The sequence below is a fragment of the Marmota marmota genome, unplaced genomic scaffold (assembly GCF_001458135.2).
Source record: "Marmota marmota marmota unplaced genomic scaffold, marMar, whole genome shotgun sequence".
NCBI lineage: Eukaryota > Metazoa > Chordata > Mammalia > Rodentia > Sciuridae > Marmota > Marmota marmota.
The window spans coordinates 55,717,516-55,740,041 of NW_026000026.1; the positions used below are offsets into that span (position 1 = coordinate 55,717,516).

The 22,526-nt window shown below is 34.3% G+C and overlaps 1 pseudogene; it reads left to right on the top strand.

Annotated features, from left to right (window-relative positions):
• The first annotated feature begins 17,036 nt into the window (after nt 1–17,036).
• On the top strand, nt 17,037–17,136 carry LOC125619260 (annotated as a pseudogene).
• Nucleotides 17,137–22,526: the final 5,390 nt, after the last annotated feature.

A 22,526-nucleotide genomic window follows, 5' to 3' on the forward strand; every position in this document is an offset into this window, starting at 1 on the left:
GCATGTACTCTAGCACTGAGCCATTACCCCAGTCCAAATTTCAAAGTGTGTAAATTTCAGTTTCAAATAAAACTTTAAACTTCAACATCTGTTATTATCTGAAAAATATCTTAGTAAGCAATAACATTCTCCCCCAAACACCTAAAATCTGTTTGTATTTTCATTGGGCAATATGTAGGTAGTAAACTGGATGAAAGAAATATTTTTCACTAGTCATGAGCAGTTTTCAAAATGAGTGATTAAACCATGTCATCTCCCTATAAGTGTTCACATAAAAGTTTTCACAATACAAACAACATGATCTGACTTAATTTGGTGAGAAATGAGTCAAAGTGTTCTCATGTAGAGTTTTGTAAAGGTGTGTTTTTTTTTCTTTTTTTCTTTTTTTTTTTTTTAGAGCTTTATAGTTATACATAGTCATTGGGCTCATTTTGACAGAGTCATGCATGCATGGAATTTGATTTACTCCATTTTTGTCTCTGTTCCCTCTGCCTTTCCCTTCCCTCCTCTCTCCCCCTAGTCTCCTTCCTCTATTCTACTGATTTTCTGTAAAGGTATTTTGATTCTTCTGCTTATATCACAAGTAAATCAGAGCTCAGTGGTATCTAATTTTTTTAAGGTTAAAGAGCATCTTCTTGACACTATGTTAGGATGCTTTACTTGACTGGTTTTGAAGCTTTTATGTTTAAATGCAATTATTTCATTCAGAAGATAATACCCTTATTGATCATTGGCAAATGCAATTATATTATTCCCTTGGTTCATTCATTAAATTAACAAATATTTACAGAGCACTTACTCTATTCCAGGCAGTGTTGTAGGTAAGTCATTATGTTGTTAGAGTAACATTAAAGTATTTTCTTTGGTAACTTAGGAAGATCAACCTACTCTTTTCAGGATGTATGTAAGACTTTACCTTTCTGAGACTAAAGCCATGACAGAATTGCTGAATGAATAATACTTGTTTTTCTTTTTAATTTCTGGGTTGAATAATGTGCAGATCTGGAGCATATCAAACCAATTATATGTATTTCTTAATATCTTGTATCTGGCTTTGTTGAAAGCCCATAATTGCTAAATAGTAAAAATTGCCTTATTATTTCTAGCTTAGTCTTATCTGATAATAGATACATATTGTATTCTATTGTTCCTGTCTCCAACTTCACCTTCTCTTTCAACGAGAGAGGACAATAAAAATTATTTTAATAAGGAATAGTCATTTCTTCTCTGAACATACTTGCTTTTATCAAGAGTTTTTGCTTTGCAAATATTCCTTTGCTAGAAACTTATTGTAAGCATGTAAATGATAAAATAGTCATTTATTAAATATTTAAAATGTCCTGAGCACCATGTAAAGTCTTTGCATATATGATTTGAAACAAATGAGCAAATAAACTAAAGTTCATCATGGCTCCATTCTTTTCATGTATAATCAAGTGTAAACCCTTATTTTTTTTCTTGGCAATGCAGTTATTGGTTATTATTTGAGGCTCTATTTCAGGGCCTCCTTTTTTTTTTCCTTTTGCTTCATAAGAAGTGGATAGCGATGGCCCCACGCCCTCACTTGGCAGGACATGACTGCACTGCTGGTATGCTGTCTCATTCTCATCTCTTCCTTCTGATAGGTCTGGCTAGTCTCAGGGGCAGTTACTGGATAAAATAATGTGTCTAGACTTGGGGTCCTTTGTTCCCTTCTGGTTTGAAAAGGATGAATGACTCTGTCTGTCCTGTTTGTATGAAAAGAGAAATAGAGCTAACAGTTTTATGGAAACCTCAAATTGCTGTTTGAATGAATTGCATAATAAATGCTTGTGACCAACACCAATATCGACATTGCCTTCTAGTTTGGGGGCCTAATAAAAAATTTAATCCTTTTCAGAAAATATGGGATTGCCATGTCAATAAATCTAGTCTGATGCCTAAACAACAAGACAATATTTATTCAACAGACAGAATATGGCACTTAGTCTTCTGTATGTTCACTATAAAAGCTAATAGTCTGATGGTGCTCAGCCATTGGAAATATTATTCATTAATTGTTCTTAAATAGGCATAACCAATTATCCAGAGACACTAATAATTTCACAATAAATCTTGAATCCATTTTAGTTTCTCATGGAATTTATTATCTTAAAAGAAACTTCTTTCGTTTTTGCTTTTATTTACTTATTTCAAAGTCTTTTTATAAATCTCTAAATTGTACCCAAAGTCAACATTCTCTAATAATTTGTCTTAATGTCAATCTATTGTAGTCTTCTCTGTATGATATAAATAGAAGATGATACCATTCCCAGTCATTTGTGTATCTCTCTGTGTGTGTGTGTGCACGCACGCGCATGTACATGTGCATAAGGGACAGCGAGAAAGAGATGGAAAGACAGAAGATTTCAAACTAAAGAAAATTAAAGTGAAAATTTTGATTAGTTATGTACATAAAATAAGTAGGAAGTCAAGAAGTGAGATGAAACAATAAGTAATACAGTAACCCTCCCTCATCCACAGTTTGTTACTTACATTCAATTGCAGTACAAAGTTTTAAGTGGAAAATTCAAGAAATAAACAATGCATAAAATTTTAAATTATAGACCATTCTGAATAGTATAATGAAATATCCTGCCATTCTGCTGTTTCACGTTGGAGAAATGATTCATCCTTTGTCTAGGGTATTGACTTGTAACTTGGTAGTAGTCCTGGTTAATCACTTGGTAGTCCTGCCATCTCAGATTGCCTACAGTGGTATCATAGTACTTATATTCAAGAAACCCTCACTCTGATTAATAATGGCTCCAAAGCAAAAAAGAAATGATATTGGAAATTCAAATGTGCCAAAGAGAAACTGTAAAGTGCTTCCTTGAAGTGAAATGGTAAAAATACCATAGGATGTTGAGAGCACATTTACATAACTTTTATTAGAGTATATTATTATAATTTTCTATTTTATTATTAGCTATTATTTGTAATTTCTTACTGTGCCTAATTTATAAGTGAAACTTCATCATATCTATCTATCTATATATATATATATATATATATATATATATATATATATGAAAAAAACCCAGTATTTATATCCAGAGTTTGGTTTTATTCATGTTCCAGCCATCCATTGGGGGGTCTGAAAATATATCCACTGTGGAAAGAAATAGCTACTGTATTGAAATGTCTCATGACCTTTGAAGTATTTCATTCAGTCACTGTGAGTATGCACAGGAGGAACAATTGGTAAAGAGAATTTTTTTAAAGAGATGGCTGGTATTTGCTCTGATTCCCCATTCTTGGAGGGTAGGATGAGTAAACTCCTTTACTTCTAAAAATAATGTATTTTCCCAGGGTCATATGGAGAGCTTAAGAGGTCAGTATTGGAATTTTGAGTATTGGAATTTGATGTCTGCCTGGAAACTTGGAATTTGAGATTTGGAAGGCAAACTGCTTTGGGAGATGAGCCTAGAGAGTGCTCCTACATTGGGATCAGTCCCTACTTGAGAGTTAGCCCAGCTAAGGTATGCATGAATACTTTCTAGGGATCTGTTGTGGGTCATGCCAGAGAGCAGACATGCAGACCTCTTGGGTCTTATCTGTTAGGGTCTTTTGAAAAGGTAGAGGGACCACTTCTTCAGGAGGAAGCTGGTGGTGACTGCTTTGAGGCTGAGGAAGTTTTGCAATGACAACTTGGAATACAGATAATCTGCCTGGTTGCAGTTTATGCTAGAGAGAAGGGACCTGAAAGACAACTTCCAAGATCCTATGAAAGTCCTGATGGCACAAAGATTTTAACGCCTGCTAGTCTTAGAGAATTCAAAGCCAGGGCTATATGGTGTCACTTCTCCACTTACCAGCCAGAGAGGACTACAAAAGTCTTGACTCAGGTGAGGAAAACAGACTGGAAAATTAGGAAAGAACCCTATTCCCTCTGTACTTCCAGCTCTGAAACAGAACAGAGCCAGGGAAGCAGAGACATTAGGTACAACGGATTAATATTGTGGAACTGACATCCTATTTTCTGAATTGAGATTCAGATTATTTGCAACTATAGAAATGTTCATGATGCAAGAATGAGCAGAAAACTCGAGATATACTATAGTTTCATCCATAGACAGGCAGTATCATTTCCAATAAATACACTTTTAAAAGGAAGAAAACAGAAGAGGTGAAGCAAACAACAAAAACTTGAATTTCAAAATTATTGATTTTGAAATTAAAAATATTAAATATGGATAGTGATTACATATGGGTTTCACTATTTCTCTCTCTTAAATGTATTTGAAAGTATTAACAAAATATTTTTAGAAGGGATGGCAATGGGTGGAGAACAAAAAATAGGTTGTATTTTCATTATTAGTTGTTGTGTTTGTTTGATATATAGGCTCAGTTGTGTATTATATGTATTTTTATGCATACTCAAGTGCAATTTTAAAATTAAACTTGCATTAGAATTACACACACAAATAAATGTATTGTTTGATAATATGGAAGAAAAAACTAATCCAGATTGAGTTAACCTTCTTTTTTTTTTAATGATAGGGAGAGGAGAGAGAGAATTTTTTAATATTTATATTTTAGTTTTTGGCGGACACAACATCTTTGTTTATATGTGGTGCTGAGGATCGAACCCAGGCTGCACGCATGCCAGGCGAGCACGCTACCGCTTGAGCCACATCGCCAGCCCAAGTTAACCTTCTTTTAGTCAGATTTTCATTGCTGTGACCAAAATACCTAATAAAAACAACTCAAGCTTGCATGTATTTCTGAAACCACCAGTTATCTGTGATGAGTTCTGCTTCCTCAAATGTTGAAGTTTGAACATTAGAGGAGTGCTGAGGCAAGCGTAGAAAGCAGGTTTTATTAAAAAAAAATAGTTAACACAGACTTCTTCTGGGAGGGAGAAGAGGTCATGGCTGGTGTCCTGGTATCCCAAGAAGAGGGTGCCCCTTGCACCTTTTACACAGTTTAGACTTTCTTTGTTCTTCTTCCCTCTTCCCTCTTATCTCTCTCCTTCCTACTTCTAGACTAGTCCAGGTGATGCTGATGAGATGGCCAAAAGGTGAGAAGTAGGTGGGCTGCAAGGGCAGGAAGGGAGCAACTGCCCAGGGGGGCATAAATTTCCAGCTCCCTGTCTGCTCAGGAGGTGCTTAATTAAAGACCTTCTGGGAGGGGTGTTATAGGCAAGTAATCCTTGTAATCAAAAGGCTCTGGAGGCATTAACATTCCAATCTCCCAGGGGTGGTCTTGAAATTTCCAAATATGCCTCCATTTTCTCAGTCTGACCCATTTACCTATCTATACTGAGGGCCTATCTTTAATTCTTGCTTCATTTCCATGCCTTGTTCTGAAATTCAGAGTTTTATTCTAAGGGTACTGAGGAGCAGAAGTTTGAAGACAGCACTGATTTGATTAATACAAGCAATTCTAGAACTTTAATTAATCCTCAGTGGTGAAGTGTCTACAAAGGAAAGAGGTTTTATGAGGAAATTTGGGTTGCTTCAGTATCTTAACTGAGAAGTACTAAATATAGGCACTTTAAATGGAGAAGATAAGTAGAAGAGACACATGCATCTTACTACCTTTGCAGTTTTGGGGTGGGTAATGATTGGAATCAGATATCAATTAGTTAAAAACACTTTATTCTAAAACAATGTTTTGCTTTTTAAATAGGAAAATTTGTATTTATTGGTTAAAAATATCTAAAACCCTCCATGTCATTATAAGGTAATCAATTCTTTTTTTTTTTTTTTTTTTTAGTTATAGATGGACAAAATACCTTTATTTTATTTATTTATATGTGGTGCTGAGGATTGAACCCAGAACTTCACACATGCTAGGCATGTACTCTACCAATGAGCCACAACCCCAGCCCAAGGAAATCAATTCAAATAAGATTAAATAATTGACATTCTCTGTTGAACTACATGGACTATATTCATTATCTGTACTATTTTCTTTGAAATAAATTCATCGTCTAGAAAGAGGGTAAAATATACATTAAATTATTTCATTTCATTTAGAAGCCTAGGCAAGATGGCATTTATGATTTAATCTTCTTCTTTGAATAACAATAATGTTAGAGGTAATTACTGGGTGAGTTGTGGCTATACATGGGCATATCCACATCATAATATACTTAGAAAGTAAATAATCAAATAGGAAGTATAACACTTAAGAACAAATTATGAAATAAATAGAATTATGTATTTATGCAGTGATAATTTTAATAAGCTACCTTGATATGTTAATAGGGAGTATAGCTATTTTAAAATAAAACATTTCTTTAGAAATCCTCAGGTTAACATAGATTTTGAATAACTCACCCTTTATATAACAATCCTTTGTTTACAGGCATACCTGGTAAGGACTGATTAACTCTGGAGATCCATATATTGATGCTTTGCTTCTGGAATAATGCCATCTATTTTGTGGAATACATATTAATGGCAATTGATGACCTAGAGAGAAGAATAACTTTATTTATATTTTTCTTCCAAATATGCATGCATTAGGATCATGTAATGCTTCTTGATTCATTTCTGTGAGTCCATTGTCTGCTAATATCATGCCATGATGACATGGTTCTCATTTTCCCCAATATTTTGAGGGAAACAAACCTCAAAAGTCATTCAGAATTTGGCATCAATGAATTTGGCATCAATCAGAACAGAGTTTAAATAATTTTTTGGTTGGTATTAATCGGCCAGTTTTAAAGATGATGTAAAGTATGAGTTTGGAAGGTTTAAGAGAGTGAAGTCACAGTTGGTCAAGGTGAGAGATTGTGGACCTAATTTTGCTTTTAGGGTGGACCATATTTAGCTGGAACCTTGATATCGAAATGTGCTTCCTAATATTGTCCTCTTTTGAAAGTGCATCTTGCCTTTGCCAGAAAAATTGTTGCAAAATATCTCTGAATTAAAAACAAAAAAACCACACTTAAATAAAAGCACAAAAATAAACACAGGGCAAATCCTGCATTAGTTTTTAGTTTTAAGCTTAAATTTCTTCTGTCTTTGAGTTTAAATAGGATGCATGGCATTGTGATGTTTGCTCCAAAGGGTTTGTGTAGCTCCTCTCCTACGGCCCTCCTGGCTGCAGCCCATGTAGTCTCTCAGGCTTGTTTTTGGTACTCCTTCAGTTTTCCTCAGCAGATGTCCCGTGGTACTGGCATCTCTTAATCTCTAGGGTCTCCACTGTAGTTTCAGCTTTCTTCTCACATTATGCAGTGCCCTCTCAGGGGCTGCCCACAGAGACCCTAACCTTGCTACACTTTGCCTGACCTCCCAGGCCTTCCTTTAAAATCCTGGTGGAAATCATGAACCCTAACTCCAGCATTTTGTACTCCTGAAAAACCAGCAACATGTGTTTGATGCCAAGATCCACCACCTTCTTGAGCAGTAGCTAAGCCTCCTGGACCCTCTGAGTGCCATGGTGAAACAATATTCTAGGATTCCCATGGTCTCTTCATAAAGCTATTTTTTCTTTTCTAACCTTGAACCTGAGATGGATGTAGTCTTGTCAATTCCTGAGATGCCTTCAAGCTATCTTTCCTATTGTGTATGGGTAAACCATTTAGCATTTCTTTAGTGGCTCTAATGTCTTTATAGACTGCAATTTCCTTAGACCCAGTTTTACTTGCACTTTTCTGGCCAAACTAAAATGTTTTTCAAATCTTTCTGTTCCTGATTATCACAGTAAGCTTGTCTAAAAGCTGCCAACAATATCCATGCCAATGCCTGAATGCTCTACTCCCTTGAAATTTTCTCTGCAAGATTAATTAATCTATTATCTTTATATTGAGCCTCACAGAAGTCTCAGGATATGGGAAAAATATAGACAACTTCTTAGCCAGCATGTAACATAAATGGCCTATAATCCAATTTCGAATAGATTCCTCCTCCTCTGAAACCTCATGAACAGTCTTTATTGTCCACAATCCTATCAGCCTTCTGGTCTTTACAGCTCTCATATGAACCATCCTTTATGCTCCGCTTAAAACATTCTAAAGCTTTTCCAGCTTGCATCTCTAAGTATTTAAAAATTCCTCCCCCAGCAAATCAGCTCCAAAGGCTTCTGAACCACATGATCAAGTTAGTCATAGCAAAAAACCCCACTCTTGGTACCAATTTTTGTTTTAGTTAGTTTTTTGTCACTGTAACCAAAACCTGAAAAGAACAATATAAAAAAGCAAAAGTTTATTTTGGTTCATGGTTTCAGAGGTCAAGAAAATTCCTGTCCCCCCCCTTATTTTTCCTATATTCCACATCTGAGAGAAAACATACAACTCTTGACTTTCTTTTATTTCAGCTCTTCTCCAGTTCCGTTCATTTACCTGCGGCTAACACAATGTCATTCTTCTTTATGGCTGCATAAAACTCCATTGTGTATATAGTCCACATTTTCTTCATCCACTGAGGTGCACTAAGCCTGACTGCATTCCCTGGACATTGTGAATTGTACTGCTATATCCTTGGTCTTGTAATTTTTTAAAGACAAAATTGGTGATGGCCAGCCCTGGGGGTATTAATTATATTTCCAAATGAATTAAATCCCAGATATACATTTCCAAATTGCCATTTTTATAAGAAACAATTATTCAAGATTAGTAACCTTATGAAATTCTATAGTTTAGTAGATATTTTGATGTTGTGAAAACTGACAGTAAAAATATTTGTTTGTTTTTCATGTTTATTGAGAGTGTATTATAATCAGATTTCAAAATCTTACTCATATAAAACCAAATCCTATTTGTATTAGTTTCTATTTTTTAAAACATTATGGTAAAATTGACATATCGTTAGATGCACACTCCACTTCACCCCTACCCACATTTGTAATTGAACCCAGGGATCCTTTATCACTGAGCTATGTATGCCCCTAGCTTTTTTTTTTTTTTTTGAGAAAGGGTCTCATTTGATATCCAGGCTGGCCTCAAAATTGAGATCTTCCTGTTTCAGTGTCCTGAGTAGCTGGGATTATAGTCATGGATTACAATGCTTGGTTAGATTCACAGATTATTAGTCTTAAATTCATTGAGCTTTGACATCTATAAAAGCCTAAGAAACTGGGATCTATAGATAAGCACTGTCTAAAAGAGCTATCTATGATGATGGTAATGTTTTATATCTGTATTGTCCAGTATAGGTGCCAATTACCACATATGACTTTGAGCATTTGAAATTTGGCTAGTATGCTGAGGAATTGAATTTTAAATTTTATATAATTTTAAATAATTTAAATTTAAATTCATATGACTACATGGGGCTAGTGCTACAGTGGTATAGCACAATCCTAGACAGTATTTCTCAACAGGGGATCTAGGACAGAATTAAATCTTATTGCCTAAATGCACACAATATTTATAGTGAATTAATTTATCTTCTATGCCCCTAGAATGGTATTAGCTATGTGTCATTAAAAGGATTAGAAAACAGTCACTCAAGCCATTTTTCTGAGGCTTAATTTCTCATAATATCCAGTTATGAAGGACTTCCTGTCTTTATCCATTTTCTGTTGCTGTAACAAAATTCCCAGGACTGAGTAATTTGTGGACAATAAAGATTTGTTTAACTCATGGTTCCGGAGGCTAGGAAGTCCATGAGCATGGTTCAAGTATCTGTTGATGTTCTTCTTGCTGCATCATAATGAGACAGAACAAGCAAGACACAGAGATCACTCTTTTAGAACAAAGCCACTCCCTTGAGAGCACCCATTAATCTATGACTGGATTAATCCATTCAAAAGGGAAGAGTCTTCGTGATCCAATCACTTCACAAAGGTCACTTCAACACTACCATGTTATGGACTAAGTTTCTAACACACAAATTTTGGGGGACACACTTAAACCATAACAATGTCCTCTAAAGTTCCTTTATTTCTCTTTCTAGTTGATAGCACTTCCAAACCTCTTTTAAACTAAAATGATTTTTTGTTTATATACATAGCTTATTTTTTGTTTGTGTTGGTCTTCAGATGAGTTGTAATATTTTGAAATTTAAGGTAATATTTTGAGATTTATCTATATAAGTAGCAATAATTTATTATTTATACCTTTATGTAGGATTTCATTGTTTCAGCATACCAGTATTTGTTAATTCATTCTCTAAATGTATTCACCTAAGTTTTCTAAACGCCTGGACATAAAACTTCCATAATATCTTCTTACTCCTTCAATATCCACTTGATAAAGTACCTGTTTCCTTTTTGATATTGGCAATTTAGTTTTTCAATATTGCTTTTTATTACTGTTTCAATCTCACTGCATGTTATTGGACTGTTTAATTTTTCTGTATCTTTTTGGTTCAACTCTTGTAGGTTACATGTGTCTAAAGATTTATTAATTTCTTCTAGATTTCCTAATTTATTGAAATATAAGTTTTCAAAATAGTTCCAAATGGTCTTATGAATTTCAATGTTGTCTGTTTTAACATCTCCTTTTTTTTGTATTTAATTTTATTAATTTGGATCTTCTACTCCTTTGTCTTGGACAGTTTGTCTATAGATTTATCCATTTCTGTTATCTTTTCAAAGAAACAACTTCTTGTTTTATTGATGCCCTTCATTGTTTTTTTTTTGGTTACTCTCTGTTTCATCAATTTCAGTTTTCCTCTTTATTGTTTCTTTCTACTAATTTTCCAAGTGATTTGTCCTTCTTTTCCTAAGACCTTAGGATGTGCCAATAGGTTATTTATTTGAGATATTTCTAACTTTTTTGGTGTGTGTGTGCTGGCACTCAAAGCCACAACATTTCTTCTATTAAACTGCCTTCACTGTGTTGCAGAGATTTTGGTATGTTGTATTTCTATTTTTGCTTGATTCTAATAATTTTTAAATTTCACCCCTGATTACTTTGATAACCTGATTGTTACTTAAGAGGGTATTGTTCAATTTCCAAGTATTTTTATCATTTCAATTGTTTTTCTTGCTGTTGAATTCTAATGCAATTCCATTAGGATCCAAAAAGTTGCAAATAATTACTTCAATTTTTTGTATTCATTAAGATTTGATTAGGCTGGGGACATACCTCAGCTAGTAGAGTGCTTGTCTTGAATGCACAAGGCCCTGGGTTCAATCCCCAGCACCACAAAAACAAACAAGATTTGATTTGTGGCCTAATATATAATTTTGGAGAAAATTCAATAGAGTTGAAAAGAAAGTACAGTTAGCTGTTATTGGATGAAATAGTTTTGAAATGTCTTTTAAGTCTATTTGATCTACAATATGTTTTAACTCTGTAGTATCTTTGTTGATTTTAGGTCAGGATGATCTATCTTTTAGTAAAAGAGGTATATTGAAGCCACCTGCTATTACTATATTAGGGCCTGTTTGAGACTCTATGTCAAATAGTGTTTGTTTTATGAAATCAAGTGGACTGAAACAGGGTCATAAATATTTACAATCATTACATCTTCTTATTACCATTTCTTCTGTGTGTAGGATTACTTTCCTTATGTTCCATAATATTGGATTTGTGATTATGAATTCCTTTAGTTTATGTTTATCTCAAAAGGTTTTAATTTTTTCTCCTATTTTGGTGGACAGTTTTGCTTGATATAGCAATCAAAGATGGCAGTTATTTTCATTTAGAGCTTGAAATACTCCATTCGAAGTCCTTCTGGCATTTGGGGTTCCTGCTAAGAAATCTTTTGTTATACTGATTAGTTTGCCTTTATAAATGACTTGGTGTTTTTCTCTTTCTGCTTTCAAAATTATTTCTTTTCTCTGAATTTTTTGGCATTTTAAGTATGCTGTATCATAGGCAGGTTCTTTTCTGGTCTTGTCTATTTTGGGGTTCTAAATATCTCTAGTATCTGAATGTTCATCTGATTTGCAAAGTTTGAAAATTTTTCAGTTGTTCTTTCACTGAATAAGTTATCAATGATATTAGCCTGTATCTCTGTTCCTTCCTTAATAACTATGAGACTTAAGTTAGGTCTCTTAATGTTGTGTATTCTCATAATAGTTTCTCTTCTTTTTTTTTCTTTATTACCATGTGCATATTCATGTACTTTTTCTTCAAGCTCTTAAATTCTGTCTTTTACTTACCTAGTTTTGTTGGAGAGATTTTCAAATGATTTGTTTTATTTGACACACTTGGCCTTTCGTTTTCTAGATTTCTGTTTTATTCTTTTTCAGAATTTTTATCTCTATAGAGAAACAGTCTTTTGTAGTTTATATTACCTCCCACAGTTTTAATTCCTTAGGTCTTCTTCTAGTTCACTGATCATTTTAACAATAAACTTTTAGCCTTCTTTGTCTGACATTTCCTCCACTTATCCATGGATTTAGTTATTGAAGAAGCATGTACTTTTGGAGCATATTCTTTGCTTGTTTGTTCACTTTTACTATATTTCTATTTTGATATTTGTGTCTTTTGGGATACCTATCTCTTCCACTGTTGTGTGAGGGGTTTTTTTAGTGAGTTGCTTCCTCTCTCTCTCTCAATCTCTCTCTTTTCAGCACTGGGGATTGAACCGAGGAGTGCTTTACCACTGAGCTACATCCCCAGTCTTTTACATTTTGAGGTAGGGTCTTGCTAAATTGCTGAGGGTCTTGTTAAGTTATTGAAAGTGGCCTTGAACTTGTGATCTTCCTGCCTCAGCTTACCAGGTCAATGGAATTACAGGCATGTGCCACCAGGCTTGGCTGCTTAATCATGGTATTCCTCATATTGGGAGTTTATCTCAGTATCTAAGTTCTTACTTAATGTGCTTAAAGTGCTATGTGTGTTCAGTTGCCAGCCCCAATTTGAGAGGAGAGAATGATTACTGGTAACTGTGATAGCTTGACAAAAAACCATATTCTAACACTAATTTAAAATGCTTTCTATAGTTCCACTAACTGATGAGAAAAAGTGGGGAGTAATAGTATACAGAAAAGACTGAAGAAATAAAGCAATAAAGGATACAAAATTAGCTGAGCACACTAGTGCAACCATGCAATCCCATCCACTGTGGGGAGCTGAGACAGGAGAATGACAAGTCTCAGGCCAGTCCGTGTGCTATGGTTTGGATCTGTAATGTCCCTCCAGATATACATGTGCTAAGCAAAGAGAGCGATCTTCAGAGATGTAAAGATTGGGTTATGAGAGCTCTGACATCATCAGCAGATTAATCCATTTGATAGATTAAAATTTGAAAGGAGTATTCCATGTTAATTGTAGGCAGGGGGGCATGGTTGAAGGAAGTAGGTCACTTGGGGTGTGTTCTTGAGGACTATATCTGAACCTTGCTCCTTCCTCATTCTCTCTTTCTTCTGCTGCTATGTCCTGAGAAGCTTTCCTCCACAATGCCCTTCTGCCATGACATTTCTGCCTTGAAACTGGTGGAAACTCTTGAAACTCTGACCCAGTGAGCCAAATAAATCTTTTCTCTTTCAAATTATTCTTGTCTGTTAGTTTGTTTACAATGATGAAAAGCTGACTAACCCACTAGACCTTTTAGCAAGAAAAAGAAATGGTGAGAGCAAAATTTAAACACAACAAAAACAAAATAACCAGAAAAAGATGTAAAATATAGAACTCAAAAAGAAAAAGGAAAGATGAAATAGCTAAATCAAAAAATAGACAAATTGGGGCTGGGGTTGTGGTTCAGTGGTAGAGCGCTCACCTAGCACATGTTAGACTGGGTTCGATCCTCAGCACCACATAAAAATGGAATAAAGAGATTGTGTCTGCCTATAATTAAAAAAATATTAAAATAAGTAGACAAGTCAAAATATAATAAAACAAAATAAATAAAAAAATGTACAAGAGGAATAGAAGAAGAAAAAAGGAAAAGAAAGAAATACAAAAGAGTATAGAAATGAGAAAGAATAAAAAATAGTAAATATAATTAAATTATTTAAAAGCACCTTTTTTTAACACAGTTACAACTAAAGTATATAGTCACAATCAATGAAAAGGATCAAAATTTATCTCCATAGAAAACTAAACAAGCAAAATAAAAAAGTATCATTGAAAAGACTAAATTTTCTCCTTGTTAGATATTTGTGATGGAGAGACTTTGGGGGAATTCTGAATTAGGAGCTGGTGAGTTATTGGGGGTGTGGTAAATGTTCAAGCTCCAATGTGTTCTCTCTATAAGTCTGGGTATAGAGCCCTGAATGACTCAACAAGATTCAGGCTAAGATGGGGCACTGCACCTTTATTTCTTACCACATCTATTATCCCTGTATCCTGATCAGCTTAGTAGCTCCTTGTTAGATTTAGATGATGAAAAATTCTTTGGCGAGACAAATGTAATGGTCTCAGTTTGTGTGACTGGAAGCCTGATACAAGCAATAACTATGTCGACTCCCGAGGGGGAAAAGTCACACCCAGTGCTGTTAACACAGTTCTCAACCTTCCCTTCTTCAGTTCTACAAAGGTAGCTCTAGAAGCTCCCACCATGGGTTCAGGCATTGAACAGTCCTCTTCCTCTATAGGCTCACAGGGTATCTTCTGCTAGTGGGCAGGTGAGTTTGTCCAGGTATGTCAGTGCTTCACTAGGGGGAAGCATGGTGAGCCTGGGCAAAGGATTGCAACCTGCCCCAATTCAGCTTGTGAAACAGTAGGCAGGGGCTTTTGGTGGCCTTTGCATACCCTAATCCCACAACATAATGTAAAGTCATTTTCCTATGGCAAAATTTGCTGCCATCTCCAGAAGTGAGAAGATGCTGGAGTTTAAAATTTCCTATTGCTTCCAGCTAAGGTGTGATCTTTCACAAAATGACTTCCTGCCACAATATTCCCTTTCAAACAAACAAACAAACCAAAACCAAACCAAACCAAAACCAAAACAAAAAACCCAGCAACAACAACAACAAAACCATATCAGTGTGCTGTGTAGCTTTGTATCAGCTAAATTCAGTTTAATATTCTCTTCTATGGCTGTTTTCAAAGCAGTCTCATTAGTTTCCCTCTCCATTTTTCTTCTTTGTTTGGACACTTTCCCTATTCGAGCTGCACATGTGCATATTCAGATCTGATTAACTCCTTCTCACTGCTTTTCTGTGACAGATTTTTGTTGTTGTGACAAATACTTGACACAAACAAAGTTAAAGGAGAAAAGATTTATTTTGGCTCATGGCTTCTGAGGTTTCAGTTCATGATCATTTGGCTCTGGTGTTTCTGGGTTAGTGGTAAGGGAGAGAGGGTGTGGCAAATCAAAATTGCTCAAGACAGCCTAGAAGAAAAGAGAAAGAGAGGAAGGAGCCAGGGTACTATATACCCTTTAAGGGCATCCCTCCAATGCCCTACTTCCTCCAACTATGTCCCAGTTCCTCAAATTTCCACCATCTTCCAGTAACACTACCAGTCGGGGGACCAAGTCTTCAACATATGAGCCTTTCAGGGACATTGCAGATCCAAATTATAACACTTTGGTTTATTATATAAATTCTTAATAACATGTGAAATCCTAATTCTTTGCATTTATTGATTCTGTTGACATTTATTAAATATCTCTGTATCCCATGGGAGGTACTGGGATAGCTAACAATGAATAAAATAGATACAATCCTTGCTCTTTTGTTTTCAGAATTTTGTTGAGTAATTGGATGTTGGAAAAGAAATGTCAAGGATGATAAATTCCAATGATGGAGAACTGCAAGGAAATCTGAGAGTTTATAACAGGCTGGATCCTGGGAAAAGTATTCCTGAGGTATTGCAGCTTGATCTCAGACACAACTATGTCAACAAATGAGGTAGAGGAAGAAGGAAGAGATAGGAGAATGCTCTAGACACAAATAACAACTTTTATAAGACCCTGGAGTAAGGAGGAGGAAAGTGTGGTTGGAAAATTAAGGAAAGCCAGTATGGATGGAATGTGGAAATGAAGTGGTATGTAGCTTGACATGAAGATTTTAAAGCAGACAGAGCAAGATGACATGGGTGATTTTAGATTTATTTTAACTAGTAGAACTAGGAGATCACTATGAACTTCTAAGCTGAGGAGATAAATTTGGCTTGTATTTCGCAAATGCCATTTTGGATATCGGTGTGTGTTGGGAATGGACAGAGGGAAAACACTAATGGATAAAGATTAAATAGCAAACTGCAGGTGAGATGTGTTCTGAAATAGAGAATTGGCATGAGAAATTTTAAGGAATTTTTCTACATGTATTCGAAATTTCTTGGTGGAATTCCAGTTTTTACTCAACAACTAGTTCCTGTTAAAATGGAACTCAAAGGTGATATAATGCTATGGTTATTTAAAAAAATGTGTTTTTGAGATGACAGCCCCCTAGGCATAGTATACTTGGGAGTCTATTTTTTTGATCTTAAAAATGTTGAGTATAAAATGGTCAATATGAAATTATTTGCATTTGTATCCATCATTCTGCATGCTGACAAAACAGACATTATGGAGGGACAGCAGAATGTTCACCTGCAAAATTCAGCTTCACAAGTTTGACTCTCAAGTGTTATGAATACTTCTGAAATACAAAGTACATGGAAAACTAATTCCATTCTGTGTGAACAATCCTACGTAACTACATAACTTCTCAAACAACTTCATTTTTACATGGAAGTTTGAACAATTAAAATCGAGGAGGTAAATTTGTCAATCTCAAATCTTTAATAAAAGTAGCTTTTATATGAAAGATTTAAATGTGAATGTGAAATGTAAACATTAGCCAAATTTTTAAAATTCCAAAAGCCAGAATTTATACTAGCACAAAATGTACTTATTTATTTACATACTGTAAGTTTCTGTTCTCTCCCACCATGTTTGTCTATTTATGTGTCTCTTCTGTCTCTATCTTGAAAAGTCAGAAAGATTGGCCTTAACAATTATCTAACAATTGTGCTGAAGGAAATACAATTTCATATTTAAATTTTAAAAAGTCACTTTTTTTTGCAGGTTTTCTTATCCATTTTAAATTGTCTTTTTAAAGTAGAGAACATGTAAACATAATTTTAATGACTTTTTCATTTTGAATATGAATCTTGAATATCTAGCTTGTCTTTATATAGAAAAAAAATGAAGTTAAGCAGATTAATTAGTTGGTGAGATTCACCTTTAGCAATAAATTAAGGCAGAAAAGAAAAGGTCAATTTAATTTAAAATAACAAGACTATACTTTCAGGGATCATTTCTATAGTATGTTAAAATAAGATGACTACATGTTCATACAGTTAAGACTATCTATGATTACTCACATTTTAAAAGATAAATAAGCCCTTGTTCTGTTTTCTACAAAGTTTGCTAGATTTGGGGTTTAATAACAGAATAATGTGAAATTCATTTCAAAAGAATTTTCAGTGGAGACTCATTCTTAGATATCAGTTGAATATTATTTTAAAACATGACTACTAACTTTTCTAAATTAACTATTAGTGTGCTTGACTGTTAGCAAACAGAGGATCATGTTTTTAAATGCACATTGCTGAATTTTGCAGAATCCCTGAAGACAAAATCCAGTTGTGGCTATAGTATAAAATTGCATTTCTGGAGTGTTTCATTTAGTTGATATTTTTTAATTTAGTTTTTCCTAAATGCCATTCCATTCATGATGATATTTTCACTAGTGAGAAAAATAGAAACACATTATATTGTATTTTTAATAAAACTGATTGTGTTTGATTTTATAAAGTTCCTGTTATTCTGAGATTATACTCTTCTTATATTATGAATATAACATATTTTTCCTTGGAAATCATGGTGACAATAGATGGTGTTTGGTCCTCATTTGTAAGATATATGGCCAAGTAGATTGCCTGCAACATTTTGTCAGACTATTAATATTTAATTTAGGAATTTCACCAGTCCTTCATACTTAGCAGTAAATAGAGATGCTCATCATTGGGACAGTGAAGAGTTACAAGGTGGAATGTGTGGATGTTTATCTGCCAGCCACCCTACAGGAATATTGTGAGATTTAAAATGGTTTGCACTTTTCTTATTTTATACTTGAAGTCACTTGAAGGGCTTTGACTTAAAATACTCATGGACCACTTAAGAAAATGAAAGTTGTATTCAACCAAATTTTTAATGTTTGAAAACTTGAGGGTAAGGGCAGAGTTAAGGACTACTGGCAACCACTCCTTATCTTGAAATAATTTCTAAATTGAAAATAAACACATGCAGAACATTTAATAATGTCTAATCGTGCTAAAGAGATTACCACTAAAAATGCATTCTCTGGCTGCATGTCTTTTTTAATCCCCAACCTAGCCCTTTCTTTGGCATCTAATTTCAACTCTTCTATGTACTTTTAATAGTTATGTCCAGATTTTTAAATTATATGCTTGTAATGCTCTGTCTAAATTCATTAATTTGAGACATTTATTTAAGCTTGAATGTGATAGATAATGAATTATGCTATATTGCAACTCCCCCTGTGATGATTAATCTTATATGTCAAATTGGGATACAGAGTATGCACATTAAACACTATTTCTGCATACATTAAACATTATTTCTGCATGTACCTTTGAGGGTGTTTCTGGTTGGGATTAGCATTTTAATCAGTGGATTCAGCAAAGTAGATTGCCTTCCCCAGTGTGTATGGCCATCATCCGTCTCCCCCAGGGCCTCAAGAGAACAAAAGGCAAAAGGAGAAATTTGCCCATTATTTTTCTCCCTTACTGTTTGAGCTGGGACTTATCTCATTTCCTGTCCTCAGACTGAAGTTTATTTTATTGGCTTCCTTGCTTTTCATGCCTTGGGACTCACACAGGCCTTCCTGGATCTCCAGCTTGCAGAGGGCAGATCACTGGAATTCTTAGCCTTCAAACCTACATAAGCCAATTATTTATGCTCTCTCTCAGACTTATCATACTTATCTATTAATCATGCATATTTCTTATTGTTTCTGTTTCTCTGAAGAAACCTGATTGATACATCCCTATATTGCTAGTTTGTAATATTTTAGGTTACATTACAATTTTCTGTGAAATTAATATTTAGAGTTTTTTTTCTTGTGATGTTTTAAGTATTATTTTTTTTTGCTAAGTTAATTAATGTGCTATAATAATGATATAGGATTGCACCGACTAATTATAGAAGACTTAACTACACTGTGCCTTATGCAAAGGATTTAGATTTTACTTATATGGTAAGAAGTTCAGAGAGAGGGGGTTCAAGGTTTATGTTCATGCTCCATTAAGGTTATAAGCTCCATTCAGATATCTCATTTCCTCTTATGTAGCTTCTGATATTATGAGGGTACTTCTAGGTTGCAAGATGAATGTTTTATTTCCAGTATCTCCTCTACTTTTAGACAGGAAAAAAGAGATGGAAAAGGGCAGAAAACATGTGTTTTCTGAATTTTTTTCCTTTAAAATATTTTCCCAGAAAGTGTTAACTAAGGACTTTCATTTACATGTCATTGACTAGAGCAATATCCCTTGGTTCCCCTTTTTACTTGCATATTGGCCTTCCTTAATAATACTTGCATTTTCCCCCTCCCTAGTCTATATCTCTTTTCTTTCAACCTATTTCCAGAGAAATTTTCAAAATTTTACTTTATTTTTTTTGAAATGGTATTAACTGTTTTCTAATTTATAAGAACTTGTTTTAATGTTTTACATATATACATATATATTTTAATTCTAGATGGACACAATATCTTTATTTATCTTTATATGGTGCTGAGGATAGAACCCAGTGCCTCACACATGCGAGGCCAGAGCTTTACCACTGAGCTACAGCCCCATCCCTGATGGTTTTTTTTTATGTTTTTATAGCAATCTATCTCTCATTTCAATATACAATTTGTTCTCTTATCTCTCTGAGGATATTGCAGATGATTTCTTTGAACCTAGCTGCTATACTGTGTTGTTTGTGTTTCCTTGGGATTCTCCTTTTTAAATTGCTTTTTTTCAGTTTTGAGTTCTCATTATTCACATTTTGCTAAATGTATTGGTCTCTATTTCCTTTTTCTATATTGCATTCAAGTATTAAGAGATCTCCTAGTTTTATTGAAGGACATTTCTATTTCTTATTGTGCTTGTGAAGTTTGGAAGGTATCTTAGAGGATAAATTGAACAATTTCTATTCTCAATCTTAAAATCAGAAATCCCTCCCAATTCATCTTTTTCGTAGACTGACTTCCCTAAAAAGAATGAAGATGAAATATTAGTGTGCAGTAAGGGAAATAAATGAAGGTGAATTTTGCAGAGATAGATGCTGGGCTGTGATGTAGTCTCAATAAAGGTCTCAGCTGATTGGGAACTCTGAAGCTGGGATGGCCTCAGAGTTGTCCTGCATTGCTGTGAGGGTCTTTGAATGTCCTCACCAATCAGTCATTAAATGTGAGCTGACCCAAAATGAAAGAGTAAAATTGATCCAGGTGGCCATCTCTAGGCACAAGATATTTCTGGAGGGGACTAATATCTAATGGCTGTAAGTTGGCAACATCCCCCAAAGTGAGAGGAAAACGTCCTTTATTCCTGAAAAGGGTTCTTGGTAAGTGACCACAGGATTCTCTATTCTTCTTTAGCCATTATACATTCTGACTGGCTGAACTGTGATTCTTTATCCCTCATCTTGATTTTCTCCTTAGATCATAAATCCATCCTCTTAATTTTTATTCGTTAGAATTGTTTTTTTTTTGTCAAAAAGCCGCTAACTCTCAGCAATGAAACCTTCAGCAATTATCCTAATGAAAATGAGATCTTCATCCTTTGAAACCCCTTTGACTCTAGATTCTGTCTCTAGCATGACATGCAGCACATTCTGCCTTAAATGTGGTTAATTACATAATTAAACTCTTACAAGATTGTTAGTTCTTTATGTACAAGAAACCAAGGTCAAAACCCTGGCATGCTAGAAACTCAGTGATTTTCTTTGAATTTAATATTTGTTGAAATATACCCATAATAGGTATAGAATGTCAAATAATACACGGACAACTGACAATAGCAGCTATGTCTTCTATCTCACCTTAACATGGAGCAATATTTTTAAAAATACTTTTAAATAATTGTAATTGATGTAGTATTTTAATTAAAGGGAAAACAAGCATAAATCAAGGTATCATTTTTCTAAGAATAGCATAGCTTTTGCTTTGCCCAAGGCTTTTGGTGTAAATGGAACCTTTTTTTTCATCCCCTCACATCTTTTGGGTATTGGGGATTGATCCCAGGGATGCTTGATGACTGAGCAACATTCCCAGACCTTTTAATTTTTTATTTTGAGACCCCAGGTCTTGCCAAGTGCTCAGGACCTATCTAAGTTGCAGAGGCTGGCCTTGAACTTGTGATTCTCCTGTCTCAGCCTTCCAAGTTTCTGGAATCATAGGCATATGCTATTTGTACCCCAGACCTTCATCGTTTTAAGGATGGTTTCTACTGCTTATACTGCTAGTAATTTGTTTCACAGTTTTTAAAAATTATGTTTCATAAATCAAGGATTTTCTTGGTAATATACACTGAAGGTCTTAAAACTGATGCTTATGAAATGAAATTGACTTAGCTAAAAGAAGAAAAGTCTATCAGAAACATGAAAGTAATTTAAATACTTGGTTTATTTTGCATCTTACTGAGCTGTATTGGTTTACCAAGTTAATATTCCATAAATAATAAATAATAGAAAAATTGTATTCTTTAATGGTCTACTGTCTGCTTTTTTTCTGTTTGGTCTACTTTATGCAAAATCCAACCATTTTACTAAGAAAGCATTGTTTGGTTCTTTTGCATTTGGTAATTGATAACATCTTCTCCTTAAAATCCTCCTGTTTTCTAACTTGAGTGCTTTATTTCATTTCTTAGTTGAACAGTATCTTAAACTAGTTTAGGACAGCATATGACCGAGTGTACAAATCTATAATACATATTTCTGGATTAAAAGTTTCATGAAACAATACTTGTTACCCAAGTACTCTGTGATATTGTCATTTCTTTTTCAAGAACATGCAATAAAATGTTGGTATTGATCCATTAAATCAGATTCACAAATCATAATGTATCAAAACTTGTACTTTAAAGACCTGCTTCCAAAGTTAAGCTATTCTTAGTCTTGATTATCATCTCCCTTGCTCACTGATACCTAGAACTCACTTCTAATTTAATCTTTTTCTTTGTTTTCTACTGTCTCCATGCTTCATCATTTTAGATCTGGATTCAAACAGTAACTGACTCACTGGTCTCTCTGCTTATTTTCCTTCTCCAGTTCACTGCTTTCTAATTTTCTTTCATAAGCCAGTACTCTGCTCTCTCATGTAACAACTATATACTGCTTTGGAAATTTTCTGTGAACGCTTTCTGAATGACTGAACACTTATGTTCCCCAGAAATATTTGTCAGAAAGATAACTATAGGATATTGTACTTAGTTTTGTAAATTTGGTCATCACAGTTTTTTCATATCCTAAGTGAGAATTTAGTGCCTGGTGAATTTAGGTTTCAGTATATGGTAAGCCATCTTATCTGGTATCTCCATTGTTATTATCTTTACAAACTTTCCATTTGGATTTCATTCATTATGTACATAACATGTTCTTTTCTGTTTGTCTGAATTTGTATCTTTGCATCAAGTTTAATTCCTTTGTAAAGCTCTAAAACCATTGTATTTATCATTCTCATTTGAACTTTTTATTATTTGAATTTTTCATGCTTCC